Here is an 18,733-nt window from a genome sequence, read left to right as displayed (position 1 = left end):
CTATGAGTCGCTGCCAAATTACCCAAACTCTCTGAGTATCATTGCCTCATGCATAAATCAGGGCTAACAGTACCCACTTCATAGAACTGAATGACAAAATCCAAGACTGAGAATATACGTAAAAGTCTTAACTCTAGGTATCACACTTGGTAAGCACTGAACATGTGAGAGAATTTCATATTGTTATTCATATTTGTAATTTGCAGACCTGAGAGCTAAAGTAGTTTAAAGAATTTGGTTATTCCCTGCTGTGTAATGAAGAATTACCAAAAGAGGTAATTCCTTTAGGTTTGCTAAAAGAGGTTTGGCCTTTGCTCTTGGCTACTAGGAGGGGAGAGCTAGGCCTTTGGAAAACATGCCCCATTAGAACATCTTTGTTTGCCTGGAACCCTAGCCAACAGAGAGTCTAATCATGTGATTTACAATGGGAGCTTCGGACCATGAGGTATCAGTTCTACCTTTGGAGGGGCTCAAAATGTAAGGCCAGCCACATGGGGAGTATGTGATCAAACCTCAATAAAAACTCTGGACACTAAAGCTCAAGTGAGCTTCCCTGGTTGGTGATACTCCATATATATTTTCACACATTAATGCTGGCAAAGTAACACTGTCCATGACTCTATGGGGAGAGGACAATGGAAGCTCTACATTTGGTACATTTCCTGATCTCTGTACTATGCAATTCAAAACCACAATGAAATATCACCTCATACCCATTAGGATGGCTGTTTTTGAAAAAAAAAAAAACAAAAGATGGGTGCCTGGTTGGCTCAGCCAGTTAAGTATCCAACTCTTGATTTCAGCTCAGGTCTTGATCTCAGGGTCATGAGTTAAGCCCCACACCAGTATGGAACCTACTTAAAAAAAAAAAAAAGACAACAAATGTTGGCAAGGATGTGGAGAAATTGGATCACTTGCATACTGTTAATAGGAATGTAAAATGGTATAACCACTATGGAAAACAGTAGAGAGGTTCCTCAAAAATTTAAAAATAGAACTACCATATGATCCAGAAATCCCACCTCTGGGTATTCATGCAAAAGAACTGAAATCAGGGTCTCAAAGAGATATTAACACTTTCATGTTCATTGCAGCACCATTCACAACAGCCAAGAGATAGAAACAAACTAAATGTTCATTGATTCCTGCATAGATAAATAAATGTGGTATACACATACAATGGAATATTATTCAACCTTTAAAAAGAAAAAATTCTGCAATATGTGACAACATGGATGAGCTTTAAGGACATTATGCTGAGTGAAGTAAGCCAGTCACAGGAGAAAAACTGCATGATTCCACTTATATGGAGTATATAAAATAATCAAACTCATAGAGAATGGAATGATGGTTGCCTGCGGCTGGGGGGAAATGAGAAGTTGCTGATCAGCAGATAGAAAGTTTCAGTGGTGCAAGATGAGTAAGTTCTAGAAATCTGCTGTACATTATGCCTATAGTTAACAATACTGAACTGTACTCTGACAAATTTGTTATGAGGGCAGATCTCTTACTCAGTGTTCTTACCATAATAAAATACAATTTTTAAAAAAAAATGTAGAAAAATGTTGTTTTTCAATGAGCAACTATGCATTGTCTTACCCTTTCCGGTTATCAGATTCTATCTTGTCATTGTCTTTGAGCTATTTCACAATTCTGTAAAAAGTAGTTAAGTGATACAAATGTAAAATAATTTTTATAGATATGCAAATTCTGTCCTGACTGAGGTCTGACTTCTTTGCCCCTCGTGCAAAACCAGTTTTGTGTCCACTTGCACATCAACTGAGAGTCATATAGAAAAAGCCACCTATGAAAGAACACTGACTTTCAGTGGAAGTCTAGGAAGAAGCCAGGGAGGAAAAACCCAGATTTCACTCTCCTTCCTCCTCCAGCCTCTCTCAGGCCTCCTTATCCGCTAAATTGGAAGAAAGATGGCAGAAAGCAGAAAAGGATGGAATGTGGATCTAGAGAGGCAATGGGAAGATTCCAGCCCAAGGATCCTGGTGAAGCTGTGCTGATTCAGATTCTCTCAACAACTCAAAAAAACCTTTAAGTTCTACCATATTTGATTCTATGATAAGATTCCCTGATGAGGTCATTGAAACCGCCAATTTTGGGGGCCTATTGGGATCACGTTTTGGATTAAGCATACCCTAGAAAGCAACGATGCCCTTGAAGTTGCTCCGAGAGAAACAGTGATAATAAAAATAACTTCAGGGCGCCTGCCTGGCGCAGTCAGTTAAGCGTCTGACTCTTGGTTTCGGCTAAGACTGTGATCTCATGGTAATGAGATTGAGCCCTGCATTGGGCTCCGTGCTCAGCACAGAGTTGGCTTAAGATTCCCTCCCCTTCTCCCTCTGCCCCTCCTGTTCATGCTCTCTCTCTAGCGAATGGATTAATTAAAAAAATAACTTCAGTAAATGAAAACTTTTATCACTGAAAATGCTTTATAAAGAGACTGGTTGGATTAAATATAGTATATATGCAACATTGAAAACCATGCAGCCATGTGAAAGATTGGGATGGATTTATGTACTGATAAGACTCTCTCTAAAGTATGTTGCTGTGTGTAAAACCGAGGTACATAACAATGTATGCAGTATGGCTCCTTTTGGGCCAAAAGGAGGAATAAAAAAGAATTCTATATATTTTCACTACATTTTCTTTGTTCTATCTGAAGTTTTTACTATAAAGTATTACTACTTTCACAAACTAAAAAAAGATGAAAAACCTTTTTTAAAAACTAAAGGCTGACAAGAACTAACTAACTACGTCATTAAAAGATCACTTCTAGATCAGTACTTTTCAAATGTAAATGTTCATATAAGTTGCCTGGGTATCTTGCTAAAATGCAGGTTCCAATTCAGTAGATCTGAGATGGGACCTGAGATGTTACATTTCTGCCAAGCTTCCATGTGACACTGATGCTTCTGACCCATGGATCGCACTTTAAGGAGCAAGGTTCTAGACTAAGCATCAACGAACTTATTCTGTAAAGAGCCAGACGGTAAATACTTAAGGCTTTGCAGACTATAGAGTCTTTGTCACAATTCTGCTCTTGTGGCACAAAAGCAGCTGCAAATAATATGTAAACAAGGAGGTAAAAGCCTGATTTGGCCCACAGTCCATAGTTTGTTGAACCCTGTGCTAGACTATTAATAAGAACAATAAAGTGTTTATTGTGTGGCAGGTTCTCTACAAAATGCCTGTTATGGGTTAAACTGTGTCTTCCCTAAAATATATGTTGAATTCCTACTCCTGGTACCTATGAATGTGACCTTGTTTAGAAATAGGGTCTAGGGGCTCCTGGGTGGCTCAGTCGTTAAGCGTCTGCCTTCGGCTCAGGTCATGATCCCAGGATCCTGGGATCGAGCCCCGCATCGGGCTCCCTGCTCCGCGGGAAGCCTGCTTCTCCCTCTCCCACTCTCCCCTGCTTGTGTTCCCTCTCTCGCTGTCAATCTCTCTGTCAAATAAATAAATAAAATCTTTAAAAAATAAATAAATAAATAGGGTCTAAAAATTTTTTGAAAAAGAAACAGGGTCTAAAAGGCCTAATCCAGTATGACTGGTTTCCTTCTAAGAGGAGGAAACACTGGACACAAAGACAGACAGAAGATGGCCATGTGCAGACAGAGATGGAGATTGGAGGTATGTTGCCACAAGCCAAAGAATGCCTGAGGCAACCAGAAACTAGGAGAGGCAAGGAAGCCTCCTTTTCTAGAAGCTTCAGAGGGAGCACGGCCCCGCCCACATCTTGATCTCAGACTTCCGGCCTCCAGACCTGTGAAGGAATAAATTTCTATTGCCTTAAGCCACTCAGTTTGTGGTGCTTCCTTACAGCAGCCCTAGGAAACTGGTACAGTGCTTACCACAAATTATTTAAGGCTTACAACTGCCCTATAAGTCATGCAGCATTATTATCCCTGTTTTAAAGATGAAGAAACTGAGACTTACGGAGATTAATTTACTCCCAGAGGACAGGAGTGTCATTGGAACCTTCTTCAATTCAAGAAGGACTACCATGTTCCTTTTTAATTATGCAAGACATTATTATGGAAGATACAAAGCTGAATAAGATATAGTGCCCGCCCTTGAAGACTCCCGGATGACCCTGTGGGGTAGGTAAGAGAGATAACGTGAACTGTTTCACAAAGGGGAGCAACCTTTCCAGGGTCATGCAGTTTACTGGAGAGTTACAGTTAAGATGGAGAACTCAGGTCTTCTAACTACTAGCCCAATTATCTTTCCCCTGTTTCTCAAACACGAGTGAGGTACTGACCGACCCCTGTTTTCTTCCTTAAAAATTCTTGGAGAATACCCTAGTTTTATTAGACATAAATTTATTTATGTAGTTCCGTGTTTATATGCTTATGATTTATTATACATAAATGAAAACTAGGATCAGTTAACTTCCCTGTCCCACAGTGGAAGAATGACTGCTACATAAATCAAAACTAGGATAAAAAAAAAAAACTAGGATCAACTGCTTATCTTTAATGATTTTGCTCAGTTTAAACAACATTGTAGATAGCTTTTTTACCCTTTTGGATATCCTACTTACCATTCATCAGCAGAGCACTGTCTAACAGAGATATATGAGCCCATAGGTAATTTTTAAATTTGTAGTAATCATGTTAAAAAGGAGTAATAGGAAATGGGTAAGATTAATTTTAATGATAATATCCAAAATAATATCATTTCAACATGTATTCCATATAATCAATTATTAATGAGATACTTTACACTTTTTTCCTAACTATGACTTTAAAATCTGGCACATCTCATTGGGAATTAGCCACATTTCAAGTGTTTGATACTCACATATAACTGGGGGCTATCAAACTGAACAGCATGGCTTCAGTAACTCCTCTTGGTGCAAAAGTCAAGATCCACCATCTTGGATCTGAACAGTTCTCACCACCTTGATCAATACTTCTGGGTCCAAACCACCATTCTCTCTTCCCTGAATCATTTTGAAAGCCCCATAGTTGATCTTTTAATTGAACTCTTAGCTCAATATACTCTAATCTTACCACGGTAAGTTCTAATCCTTAAAGTTCCAAAAGGATCTTTAGAAAAATGGGAACTTTTTCAAGACCCTTCCCTGTTTTTCAACCGGCCTGTGGCTGAGAACTATCACATATAATGTAAAACATAAAAGCCTCACCATGGATTACAAGGCCCTTATTACCTGGCCCCTGACTACCTCTCTGACTTCATTTCCTACCAGTCTCTCCTTCATTTGCTCTGCTTCATGCTCTCCTTCCTCTGTTTCTCAAAAAAGCCAAGGTTACACTTCAGGGTTCTTACACTTGCATGTATTAAAGGACAATTTTCAAGCAAAGGTAAAATCATGACTCTGATATAGATGTAAAATGAACATGTGCTAAACATTTTCCTTATCACTGAGGAAACCAGTAAGATGTTACCAATTCAAGTGAGGATCCAGAAGACAGACACATTAATAGATCAGGGATGTTGAAATGAATGTGCACATGGAGGCAAAATTAGCCTCTTCCTCAGTAGGAGAGGACAGTCACTTGAACCTCCAAGAGAAAGAATTTATTACATGTCTACAGACCAGTGTTATTTTGCATTCCTATCAGTTACCTGCAACGTACTGAATCGTCCAAGAACTTAAAGGCAATAAAAGGCACAGAGTCCCCATAGAATCAGAATCAAGTAACCTGGAAGGGTATGCTTTAAAATAGGATTTCTCATCTTCAGTACTATTGATATGGGCTGGATAATTCTTGGTTGGGGTAGGCGGGACCGTCCTGCACCCTATGAGATATTGAACAGCATGCCTTGCCTCTACTCACAAGATACTAACAACACCCTCCCCCTAAAGTTGTGACAACCAAAAATGTCTCCAGGTATTACCAGATGTCATGGTTGGGGTAGGAGGGTGCAATTCACCCACAGCTGAAAATCATCACTTCAAACAATGTACAGTTCTCCAGGAAAACACACATTTTCCCCTACTCTCTGACTGGAACGTTTCTCTCCCATATCCTTTCTTGGTTATCTGCCTCACTTTATTCAAGTCTTTGCTCAAATGTCACCTCCTCCTAGCGGTCTCTCTTGCTACCCTGTCTGAAATAGAACCTATCTCCCATTTGCCCTCCGCTTTATTCTTCTACCTAGCACATTTCTTTCTCTTCAAGTTTTCTCGCTTATTGCTTGGCTCCCTCACTCTAAAACATAAGTTCTGTGAGGACAGAAACTTTGCCCAGTTTTATAATTGACATCTCCCAAGTTCTTAGTACAATGCCTACCACAGAGTAGGCTCTCGGGAAATGTTTGTTAGATTAATGAATCAATCAAGGCATGATAGAAGCAAGACAAATTTGCATATCCCCAAAAGCCCCTAGAATGAATAAATTAGAGCTATAAAAACATTGTGTAATAGATATATGGATTTTTTTCTTTTTGCTGAAATCAAATAGCCACCTGAAACATGAATAAGGAGTCAACTCCCAGGGTGGCAATTCTTTTGGGTTGCGCCCTCCTCCCTTTCCATGTGACTCGTGAGGATTGTTACAGCAAAATTCCTTAACCAAATTAATCTGAGTACGTCAAGGTTTATTACTTATCAACAAAGGAACTAGCAGATGGAGAACGCCAGTTTGAAAAAATGAGGTGCACAGACATATGTTCTAAACAGGGGACTGATTTCAAACACAGCTCAATTGCTAAGTGATGTCACGGGTTTCTTTCTTTCACCGGCTCATCTTATCACAACCCCAAACTGGCCATTCCTTTACCACATGCCATAGGTTAATATTCAGGGCATAGGGTCTTCAGGACCGTCTTTCCATAATTGCTAGACATGTGTGAGGAGTCAGAAATAACAGGTAATATGGCCAAGACATAAACAATAAGCCAAATATCTGTGGCTAGACGTTACCAACTAACAAGGCTGTGTCCCCTGACAGAGAGGCAATTAGCATAACAGCACTAAAAAGTCCCAAGCAAAAGTCAACCAATGGAGACAAAGGTCCTGCTTCCTTCTTCCACACGGCTATTAGCAGATTTTTCCAGCAACCCATTGAACACTCAGTTTGCTTAATTCTCAATTTGAGGATAAACTTTTTCTGTTAGGATTCACTAAATTTTCCACTACACATCACCGCACACTGGGATGTAATCAGCCTTTATTCAAGTGTAATTGATTTACGATAAGTCTGTTTTGGCTCATTAGTCTAGGACAATTGAAATTGGCATTAAAACATTGTCAAGATTAGGTTACCAATGGTGCCTCCTTTTACTAATCTAAAGCACATTAGTTCACCTCTCTGCGCAAACCTTACTTATTTTCAAAATGGAGATAACAATAAATTTGCCTCACTGGATTTCCATAGCTACCAAAATAAAATGATAACTCGAAACAGTTAAGAACTCAACACACTTCTTAAAGGTGATTATCCTGATAATCCATATTGTTTCTACACCAATGTTAAGATTATCACCAAAAACAAGGCCTAAGTTTAAAAAGTTATTACCAAGAACTTCACTCCCCTGAGAGGCCAATATTAGAACCCGAGACATCTAAAAACCTCAACTTGAGAAATACTGTTCTTTACCAAAATGCAATGCCGTGGATGTAGGGCTGACAGGTAAACCCAAAAAGAAAAAGGCTGTAATGACAGTAAGTTTAATGCAAAGATGGAAACTAGAATTTTTTTAAACGTTTATTTATTGGAGGTTGGGGGTAGAGGGAGAGAGGAGAGAGTCCTCAAGCAGACTCCCCGCTGAGCATGGAGGCCTACACAGGGCTCGATCCCAGGACCCTGAGGTCACGACCGGAGCAGAAATCAAGGAGTCAGACACTTAACCGACTGCGCCACTGAGGCGCCCTTGAACTAGAAATTTCATAGCACGTTCTCAAGACTCCTTTAACAAGGGTAATCACTGCCCCCGAATAGCACTACTCAGACATTTCTATGTCCATTTTCCAGGTACTGCAAGGGATAAAGCCATGAGATGCCATGTGCTAGGTTCATAACACCACGGCCTAGCCAGCGACCTTTTCTCTCAGAACATGCCACAGATCTCTGCAGGCGTGTTCCCAGAAGACCTTTCTTGGAGAACACAGAAGACTGCTTTGCGTGGCAATGGGAGCCCACGGGCCTGAGGCTGTCAGGAACAGCAGCTGCCGCCATCGGAGGAGGTAGGCTTGGGTCTGAGGCCCACGCATCTCTGCCTCACCTTCCTTTAGCACCCCTATCATCCCTGCTCCCACAGTACCTCGCCCTCTCCCCTGAGTGGCCGTCCACCATCAGCTGGCCCTGAACAAAATTGAACAGGGAGGCAACGTTTGCCCTCGGTCCTGCCTCTGCTGCCTCCTAGCCTCGAGCCTCCATCACAGGCGAGGTCCCAGAAATGTTGGCGGGTAACAGTTGAAAGGCTTAGCCTAACTCTGGGCACTTGCATTTTCAATGGTCATGTTTGAAGGCAGACCAGGTTGTGACAGGCCCAAGGCTCGGGAGCCAGGAGACCTCTCTTTAGAAATGATCCTTCCTGACCCTCAGTTCTTGTCATCCACGAAGAAGAATGCTGACCTACCTCTACCCCAGGCTCATTGAGAAAATGTAATGGGATTAAAGGTGATAAAATAAATAAAACAATAAGAAAACACACTGACCATGGGACACTAGCTGAGGAGTATGATGAACTCAAACTTTTGCTCCCGAGGACCAGGGAAACTAGAAAAGGGAAAATTAAAGAACATGTGATGGGAAATCTTTAAACCAGCAGTTCCCCAACTTGAGCATCAGCATCTGTTGGAGGACTTTTTTTTTTTTAAAGATTTTATTTATTTATTTGAGAGAGAGAGTGAGAGAGAGAAAGAGCACAAGAGGGGGGAGCGGGAGAGGGAGAAGCAGACTCCCCGCTGAGCAGGGAGCCCGATGGGGGACTCGATCCTAGGACTCCAGGATCATGACCTGAGCCAAAGGCAGTCGCTTAACCAACTGAGCCACCCAGGCGCCCAGGAGGACTTATTAAAACACAGTTTGTCAGGCCTCACCCTGGAGTTTCCGAGTCAGCAGGTCTGCGGAGGGGAGACCTGAGAATTGGCACCTGTCTCACATTCCAGGTGATGCTGAGGCTCCCGGCTCGGGAACCGATCTCTGAGAAGCCTCGCTGCAAACTAGTGAGGCTCCATCATATCACTGGAATCATTTGGGAGTGGGAAAATCACTTCAGCTTCAGTCCCCCCCCTCTCACAGTTTTTGATTTAAGTGGCCTGGGGTGCAGCCTTGGGCAACAGGGCTATTATAGACCCAGACAATCTAATATGCATCTGGGATGGAGAACTGCTGCTCTCAACCAAGAAGCAGCATCAACAAATCAGTGGAATTTATCATGATGCCATACCCTGCTAGGCTTGCCTTTCATGTGTATTTGCTACACAGGCTCCTTAGAACCTTAGGGCTGTGGACCGAATGACGGAACCACCTAGGTGGAAAGGAGAACAAGCAGGTGGACCCAGGTTCAACACCTGCCAAGGAATAGCCATAGCTTCAAATGGCACTGCGTAAATATTAAGTCTTGGCTTAACCCCAGATACGTACTGAAATCACCTGGGAGACTTTTAAGAAAGCCTGATGGATAAGCCACATCCAGAGCCAAGGTTCTTAACCTTTGACCACCCCCTGGAATCACTGGGGAACTTTAAAAAAAAATACTGGGGTGCCCACTCCAGAGCTTCTGATACAACTGGTCCAGATGTGGCCTGGATATAAAACCTCCCCAGGAGCACCCAAGGTTGAGAAAGTCTGGTTCAAACCAAGAGTCTTCCTGATGCATCTACCATCCACCCCCACCCAGATGGTGACAGCGCTGACTGTGGTGAGCATTGTGTGATGTACAGAACTGTTGAGTCACTAGGTTGTATGCCCGAAACGAATATAACGTTGTATGTCAACTCTATATCGATTAAAAAAAAAGAGTTAAAAATAAATTTTAAAAAGATCTAAAAAAACCAAACCAAACCAAAACAAACAAACAACAACAAAAAAAACCCAACAACTCCCCAGGGATTGTCATGTACAGGCAGAGCTGAGACCCACTGCTTTAAGTGGGAAAACAAACAAAAAACAGGTAACTGGCAGTTACAATATTATTGTCTTTTGAAAAGTATGTATTTGCAAGGGACCGGGGGGTAGGGGCATGGGGAGACTGAAATGATATGCTCCAAAATGTTAATAGAATTATTTTTGAGAGATAAGATTATAAGTCATTGTCTATTTATGCTTTTCATGATTTTCCAAAAATTTCCACAATGGTTATTTTTGAAATCGGTGAGGAAAACATCCCACCAAAATTGTTTTATATTCAATACTAGAATAGCAAAGTGGAAAAATGCATCACCTTATTTTGCCCAAAGTAATGAATCTCCAAATGTACAACTTCATCAGTATATTCAATTAAGCCCTATAAATTCTTGTTTCATAGATGAGAGTGGCTTCAGGTGTGATCTCTGACTTCTTTATTAGACTCTACATACAATATTATGTTGATTGTGTCCTTCTGTAGAGATTCCTTTTTTAAAAAAAAAAATATTTGAGAGAGAGAGAGAGAGCAGGGAGAGGGGCAGAGGGAGACGGAGAGAGAGAACCCCAAGCAGACCCCGCACTGAGTGTAGAACCCGACACGGGCTCAATCTCACAACCTTGAGATCATGACCTGAGCCAAAATCAAGAGTGGGATGCTCAACCTACTGAGCCACCCAGGCGCCCCCTTCTGCAGAGATTCTTTAAAAAATACCACTTGGTGCTCGCTTCGGCAGCACATATACTAAAAAATACCACTTGAAGGCATCCTCAGTCACTTACTGTTAGACTTTATGACATGACACAAATGTGCATTTCCCTGCAAAGATAGACATTTACCTCTGAAATCCAAGCATGAGTCACTTCCCAGAAGTGCCCGGCTAATGCAGGGATTTCATAAATGACATTTCCTTTATGTCAATACAACCTCTGGCTTCCTTTTCTAAAAGATAATCTAAGCTCCAAGCTGAAAATGGGCAGTGCTCGGAGACTGACTTCAATAATGGTTTTCACAGTTTAATGCTAAAGGACTTTGATGGGATAGATTGAAATCATAGCATTTCTTCCCTCAAGGTTACAAAAGCTACTCAATAGGGCTCAAAAAAAATATAAATGACTACAGACAATAAAACGTTTTGGATACTTGGTACTAGATAAGTGAGAGATTTATTTAATTAACACTGTAAAGTTTTTTTTTTCCTTTCTATTGAAATAGTAACCTCTTTCATTAAAAGGAATTGGTCATAGACAGTTGGATACCTCCCAGTTTGTACTTAAACTGCATTTAAAAGGAATTAAAATTTGCTTTGCTCTTACTTCATTGCTCAGAAACTTTCATCAGTGTCAGGATCCTTTTAGGGAGGTGGTTTTGTGATTGCAGTTAGTTCTTACTACATAACACAGGAAACATCTACATCACACTGGGCTATTTCAAAGGTACTTGTTAGAGCTTAATTCAGTTAACATGTGCCAGGGACTGTGTCTGTCTGAGATGACACAGGGATCCCCGGGATACATTGCTGCTTTCAAGGAATTTCCAGACTGCAGGGGAGATGAGTTCCTTTACACATCACTGGGTGCAAATCATTAAATTAGAAACCCGAACAGGCCATAGTTTACAGACAAAATGTTCTGCCAACACAGAACACAATGGATCAAAGACTGTGAGCCACAGAGCAATGCTGAGTTGGGTGGAGATGGCCAGGCAGCTCAGGGGCTTTCTCTAAAGGAAAGTGGGTTTCAGCAGGTCAACAAAGGGGGGAATAAAGGTCAAGATGTCCCACTCAGACAGAATAAGGGGAGCAATGGCTTATGGACAGAAAAGTTCCCCGCTTCACTTAGTTGTTTGGGGTTTTTTTTTAAGATTTTATTTATTTATTTGACAGAGAGAGACACAGTGAGAGAGGGAACACAAGCAGGGGGGAGTGGAAGAGGGAGAAGCAGGCTTCCTGCCGAGCAGGGAGCCCGATGTGGGGCTCGATCTCAGGACCCTGGGATCATGACCTGAGCCGAAGGCAGACGCTTAACCGACTGAGCCACCCAGGCGTCCCTCACTTACTTTTCCCTTCACTCTTGTGCCCCATACAGTCTATAGCATATAGCTCATAGACTCTGCTTTCTGGAGAATATGGATTAAAATGAGGAGCTTGGAATTGGTATTTGTGCCTTACATCTCTCTCATCGACCCCGACTCTCTGCTTTTCATTGAAAAAAAAATTCAAGTTGAAAAATTCGACCCAAAGACATACAGAAATGTCTCTTTTAGGATAAAGGGCAAATAACATGATTTTTTACATTGTTGAAACTTAGTCGACAATGGAACTGTGAGCCAAAAGGGATAAAGCGCATCGGCCTCCTCACAACGCCTGTGCCACAGAATATTCACTCCCCCAGGCCCCAGCTCCCAAGGCACAGCCCTTCAGCTGACTTCCAAAGTGCTGGGCGGAGTCAGAGCCTCTGTTAGTCCAGTCGCATTAGGCACTGTCCGGACCTCCCTGCGAGTGAGGCTGAGCCAATGTTGGAAGATGAGACCAATAGGATGGCAGCGGGCCTCTCCTCTCAAGCGTTTAGCTAAGGATCAGCAAGGCGGAAGGGGTCAAGGGAAAGTGAGGAGGTGCCTACACTGGATGAGATCTATCACCTTTCACTGAGGAGTACATTTGAGTCCAGAATCTTACTCTACCCAAACTTCAGGCTGTCTTCCAAGAGTGCAGAAATAGATTATCAAAATTCTGCTTGGTCAGAGAAACAAAAGCAGTAGGAGATTCTAAATCTTGAACGACCTTGTGAAAATTGAATACATCACGTACCACCCCTGACCATCCATCTATTTTTTTCTTTGACTCACACCTAATTGTGCTTACATTTTTACATTAGCATATCCTAATTAATTGTCCAATACCAACAATTGGGATTCATGGAAAGCCAAACAATGCAGAGAAATTCTTATTCATTTGGAAAGGTCAGCCCAATTATAGCAGACAAAGGCTTGTACTCTCTTATGTTCCTAGTTAATAATGTCAGGAATCTGCCATTCCACGCATTCAATAAAAATGTGTTGACTGTCTACCATGTGCCAGGTGTGCAAGAAATACGAAGAAAATTAATCCAAGCCTTTGACCTTGAGGAATTCATAGAATGACAGGTAAATAAATAGCCCTGATGCATAGAGATAAGGAGAAGGCATATGCTAATTTGATGGCCTATTTTCTCAAATGGGACGGCAAAGCAACGCTTGGTGTGCTATCCAGTATGTGGAATTTATTCTGTAGGAAGGTAATATGAATGCTTAGCAAGTTTAGAAATGTTCTTCTCATCCATTGCTTGCGGTGAGTGTGCCGCACGGTTAAGAGCTAGCATTGAGCTGCTAAAGGACACTCGAGCCTGTCACATTTCCTAGATTCTGGCCTGCATACAACACAGAAGCACTGACTTTGTGTAACTAGCACTTTGCCTGTCTGTCATTAGTTCCTCACAGGCCCCCACGTGCTCGGTACTGTTGTCATCCCTGTTTTACAGATGAGGAAACTGAGGATTAAGGTGGTTCCAAACGTACGCAACATCAGAGCGGGAGTGGCACCGAGGACATTTGAATGCGGATCGTGTTACCCCACAGTCTATGTGCTCTGCAGACTGGCTGCCTATTAGTAAACTGTTATTGATCTCTCATGAGATAAGGAGCTTGCCCCAGAATATAAATCAAGTGCATCAGTAAGAACACGGTTTAATTCAGGCGCCTGGGTGGCTCAGTCATTAAGCGTCTGCCTTTGGCTTGGGTCACGATCCCAGGCTCCTGGGATCGAGCCCCGCATCGGGCTTCCTGCTCAGCGGGAAGCTGGCTTCTCCCTCTCCCACTCCCCCTGCTTGTGTTTCTTCTCTCGCTGTGTCTCTCTCTGTCAAATAAATAAAATCTTTTTTTAAAAAAAGGAAAAGAACACAGTTTAATTCATCTAATTTTTTTTTGGTATCAAAATTTTCTCACTAGAGTAAGCAGTGCATTGATTTACATTCTAGTGCAGCCCCTTATCTTGTCATGAATCAGCGCTTCGTGTAGCACCGCGATCAAACCACACTGACTCCTAGAAAGACAGAATCTTAGATTACCGTAGAGCCTTGCATCTTTCACATCTATGGAGGAAGGCTATAAAAGGGCACTTGGCTTGTCTTGAGACAGAAGCAACTCAGAGGCTCCTAGCTACTACTCTAGGGAGTCTGCTCCAAAATTTCCAAACCTCCTGGTCATTCTGAATGTTCTTCTTTCTGCTTCCCAAAGAAACATACATCTTACAGGGAACTGGCTGGGGGAATTTTCTTGTAATGGTATTATTGACCAAGCGCTTTATCACCTTGTGAATACTCTGTCCCTGTGACACATCCTTCTAGCTGCCTCGGTGCCCAGGACAACAGAGGTGATTGGGACCAGATCTTCCTCTTTGTTGGCACCTATCAGCATCCACTCCTGTACTCAGGGCCTTAACCAGTTGTTTCCTTTACTCATGTGATTTCCTACCATCATTTTTGAAGATGTAGTTCTGAATATATGCCTACTCCGTGATCCGGCAAGTCCAAGAGAAATGAGCGTGTATGTCCAGGAAAAGGTATGTATAAGAATGTTCATAGCAACCTTATTTGTGATAGCCCCAACCTGGAAACCCAATGTCCATCCACAGGAAAGTGGATATATAAATGGTATATAAATTCATATAATGGACGACTATGTAGCAGTTACAAAGAATACTCTTATATACAACACAGCCTGGACGAATCTCAGGGACACAGTGATGAGTACAAGTAGCCATACACAGAATAGTACAGTATGAATCTGTTTATATGAAGTTTAAGAACAGGCAAACTGGGGCGTCTGGGTGGCTCAGTTGGTTAAGCGACTGCCTTCGGCTCAGGTCATGATCCTGGAGTCCCGGGATCGAGTCCCGCATCGGGCTCCCTGCTCGGCAGGGAGTCTGCTTCTCCCTCTGACCCTCCCCACTCTCATGTGCTCTCTCTCATTCTCTCTCTCTCAAATAAATAAATAAAATCTATAAAAAAAAAAAAAGAACAGGCAAACTAATCCATGGTGATAGAAATCAGAATAAAAGTCACCTCTGGGGTGTGTGGGGAGTGGGTAAAGATTGGTAGGAGGCATAAAGGAGCCTTCTGGAGGGCTGAAAATGTTCAATATCTCAATCTGGAAATTTCAGTATAAAGAAACCTTTAAAAAATACTGCAAAGAGGGGGCACCTGGGTGGCTCAGTTGTTAAGCGTCTGCCTTCGGCTCAGGTCATGATCCCGGGGTCCTGGGATCGAGCCTCGCGTCGGGCTCCCTGCTCCAGCAGGAAGCCTGCTTCTCCCTCTCCCACTCCCCCTGCTTGTGTTCCCTCTCTCACTGTGTCTCTCTCTGTCAAATAAATAAATAAAATCTTTAAAAAAATAGTGCAAAGAGAAGGAATATATAAAAATTTGGGGGTTCAGTTAAACTCAAAATGTACACATCTATTTACCCTCAATTTCCTTTCTAGAAATTTCTCTTAAAGAAACAACCATGATTATACACAAAGATTTAACATCAACATTCTTTGAGAGCTGTTTATAATTGGAAAAAATTGGAAACAACCTCAATTTTTCACAATAGGGACTTGGTCAAAGAAATAATGATAAAAAAGAAATTATGATATAGTCATATAGTGAACTACTAGGTAGAAATAAAAGATGAGGTTGTAGAGAATTTTCAATGTCATGAAAAATGTTAATCTTGTGTTAAGTGAAAAGTGGTAGGTTACAAAGCAGCATGTAAAATACATTTGTATTTTTAAAATTTGTACATATTCATTGTATACATATAAACTAAATAGATATGGATTATGAATATATATGATATTGTACAGAAAACACTGGAAGTAGATTCACCCACATGTTAAACTCAGAGCTTTTATTATGGACAACAGTTTATTTTTATCTTTGGGCTTTTAAAATTTTTTCACATACTTTCAACAATGAACACTTATTACTCATGTCATCAGAAAAATATTAAAAGTAAAGCCTGCATACTTTGTGCCTATTAAATAAAGTCTGTAAGTTTCTAGCAGTATGAAAATACAAATGAGATAGAGAAAATTGCATCATTATTTATGAAAAAAATGTAAATCCGTCATCCAAATATCAAATGGGTACATTAAACCACTCTGAAACCAGTGATTACACCCCGATTTACATTTTTTCATAAATAATGATGACCTTCACCCATTTTGCATAATAATAAACATGTAGCCTGGTCTCAGTAATTCTCTATTAAAGGAACCTTGAGCTGAACTCACTCACTTGAAAAACATCCACGATCCCCCAATTACCATCATTTACTGAACTTTTTGATGGAGAAGAAAAATGATCACAACTCAATTTTAAACCAAATTTTTTCCCCTTTGTCACTTTTACCTCAAGAAGTTGTCGATTAAACCAAAGGGAAATTTCACTGCTCTGAAGTTTCACAAAATAAGAGGTTCGCTGGTACCAGGAGTTGCAATTCAGTGTCATCAGTTCCTTCTATTTATTACTGAATGCTCAGAGACCTTAAGAGAGATATTTTTGTTCTTTTAAGGACAGGATGTACATAGGGACACCACTGTAGCAACATCACTGAGAGTATATTTTAACAACCCCAAACTAATCTTCACCAATGCCTCAGCATTCTGAAGTTATCAGATAAAACCATGCCTATCTGCTTTGTTACAAAACCCCTACAAGGGGTAGCTATAGGCAATTGAATTTTTTCCAGTGGGAGACAGGTAACTATGGTAACTATTTTCATTTCTACTAACATTATAATCTCATGTTGGCTAAAGCTGCCCATAGCTTTATTTGTAATAGTCAGCTCTTAAGGGACTCTTTGAGAACACTCTTCTGGAAGCACCAGTCTCTCCGTTCTTCCCTTACCTGGTAAGTAGTCATTAAAAGAAAATTATGCAGGCAAAAAAGACTAGTTAGCGTTTTCAGGGGTTTTTGAACCATTGCTTTAGACGTTGGGGGGTAATTTGTTTTAATGTACCTTACCTCTCTTTTTTTTTTCCAAAACAGACTTTTCCTCGGCTGTAAATACACACCAAAATCACATAGTACTGTGATATTTATACTATATTGTGTACTCTATTTAAAAAATACATTGGGGTCCCCTAGCTAGCTGCTGGGGTGCTTTTGCCCCTCAAAGCCCCTCAAAGGCTGGGCGTTGGGATCAGACTTGATAATATAAACTATTTAGGCTAGCAGTAAGGGGAAGGAATGAGTCGAGGCTACTTGCTGCTCTCCCCGCCCCCCCCACGCAGAGTCTGCGGAGTATGTGTGTGTGAGGGTCTACACGTGCATATTGTGTGTGTTTGTGTACTGGGGCGAGGAGGATAAAGGTCAACCAGGAAAGGCTTTAAGATCAATTGGCAACTTGTGATTAATTTACTAGAAACTCTGGTTTCCCAAAAAATATGCAAACCAGGGGTCAGCCAATACATGGTCTTTCCATAAAGGGCCATGTATTAGTTTCCTAGGGCTGCCATTAACAAATTATCCCTAACGTGGTGGCTTAAAACAACAGAAATTTATTCTCTCACATTGTGGAAATCCGAAATTCAAAATCAAGGTGTTGGCAGGGCTGCAGCCCCTCCCAAGGCTCTAGAGGAGAATCTTTCCTCATTGCATCATTATTTGTGAAAATAATGGCTCGAGAGGAGAATCTTTCCTCTTCCAGCTCCTGGGAGCTCTTGCAGTTCCTTGGCTTGTGGCCATAACACTCCAATCTTGACCCCCAGTCTTCACAGGGCCTTCTCCTCTGTGTCCGTGCCTCTTCTGTTCTGTCTCTCATAAAGATTCTTGTCATCAGATTTAGGGCCCACCTAGATAATCCAGGATGATCTCATCTCGAGATCCTTAATTACATCTGCGAAGACCCGATTTCCAAATAAGTTCACATTAATAAGTTCTGGGTGTTAGGATGTGGACATATCCTTTTGGGGGCCACGATCCAACCCACTACAGGCCAGATAATAAAGATTTTAGACTATGTTCCAATAACACTTTATTTCCAAAAACAGACAGTGGGCCAGATATGGCCCATGATCCATAGTTTACCGACTCCTTGTCTAAAACCCCTTTCCTGGAACTCAAGGACCATAACAGTCTGGCCCCACCAGAAATCTCTGACACTGGCTCCTCCATTCCTGGGCATGGACACTCAGTCAGATAAATTTGCCCAATGTCCTTTGAACAGGTTTTTCTGGTTTCCCGCTTTCTTTGCTTACTAAATGTTTAGCCTCTTACAAGTGTCGCCTGGTTCAGAGTGAGTGCACGATGTGAGTAGTTGTTACAAAGTAGCCCACAAGTTAGGCAGGCAGGCAACTACTCATTGTTTTCAGGGGGATGGACGCAGGTGCTTTTCACTATCCTTCACATACTTGTCTCTAGAATTGAGTATTTCCCTTGAGCAAGGTTATCAGATAAATACAGGCTGCCCAGTTAAATTGAATTTTATACAAACAGTGAGTAATATTTCATTATAAGTAGGTCCCCAATATTTTATGGGGTATACTGTACTAAAAAATTATTTACCTGAAATTCAATTTTATTTGAGCATTCTGTATTTTTATTTGCTAAATCTGACAACCTTAACCCTGAGCATTTCTTACTTTCATAAGCAGAGA

This window comes from Neomonachus schauinslandi, chromosome X (assembly GCF_002201575.2).
Source record: "Neomonachus schauinslandi chromosome X, ASM220157v2, whole genome shotgun sequence".
Lineage (NCBI taxonomy): Eukaryota > Metazoa > Chordata > Mammalia > Carnivora > Phocidae > Neomonachus > Neomonachus schauinslandi.
Note: the sequence above shows the minus strand (reverse complement) of the source record.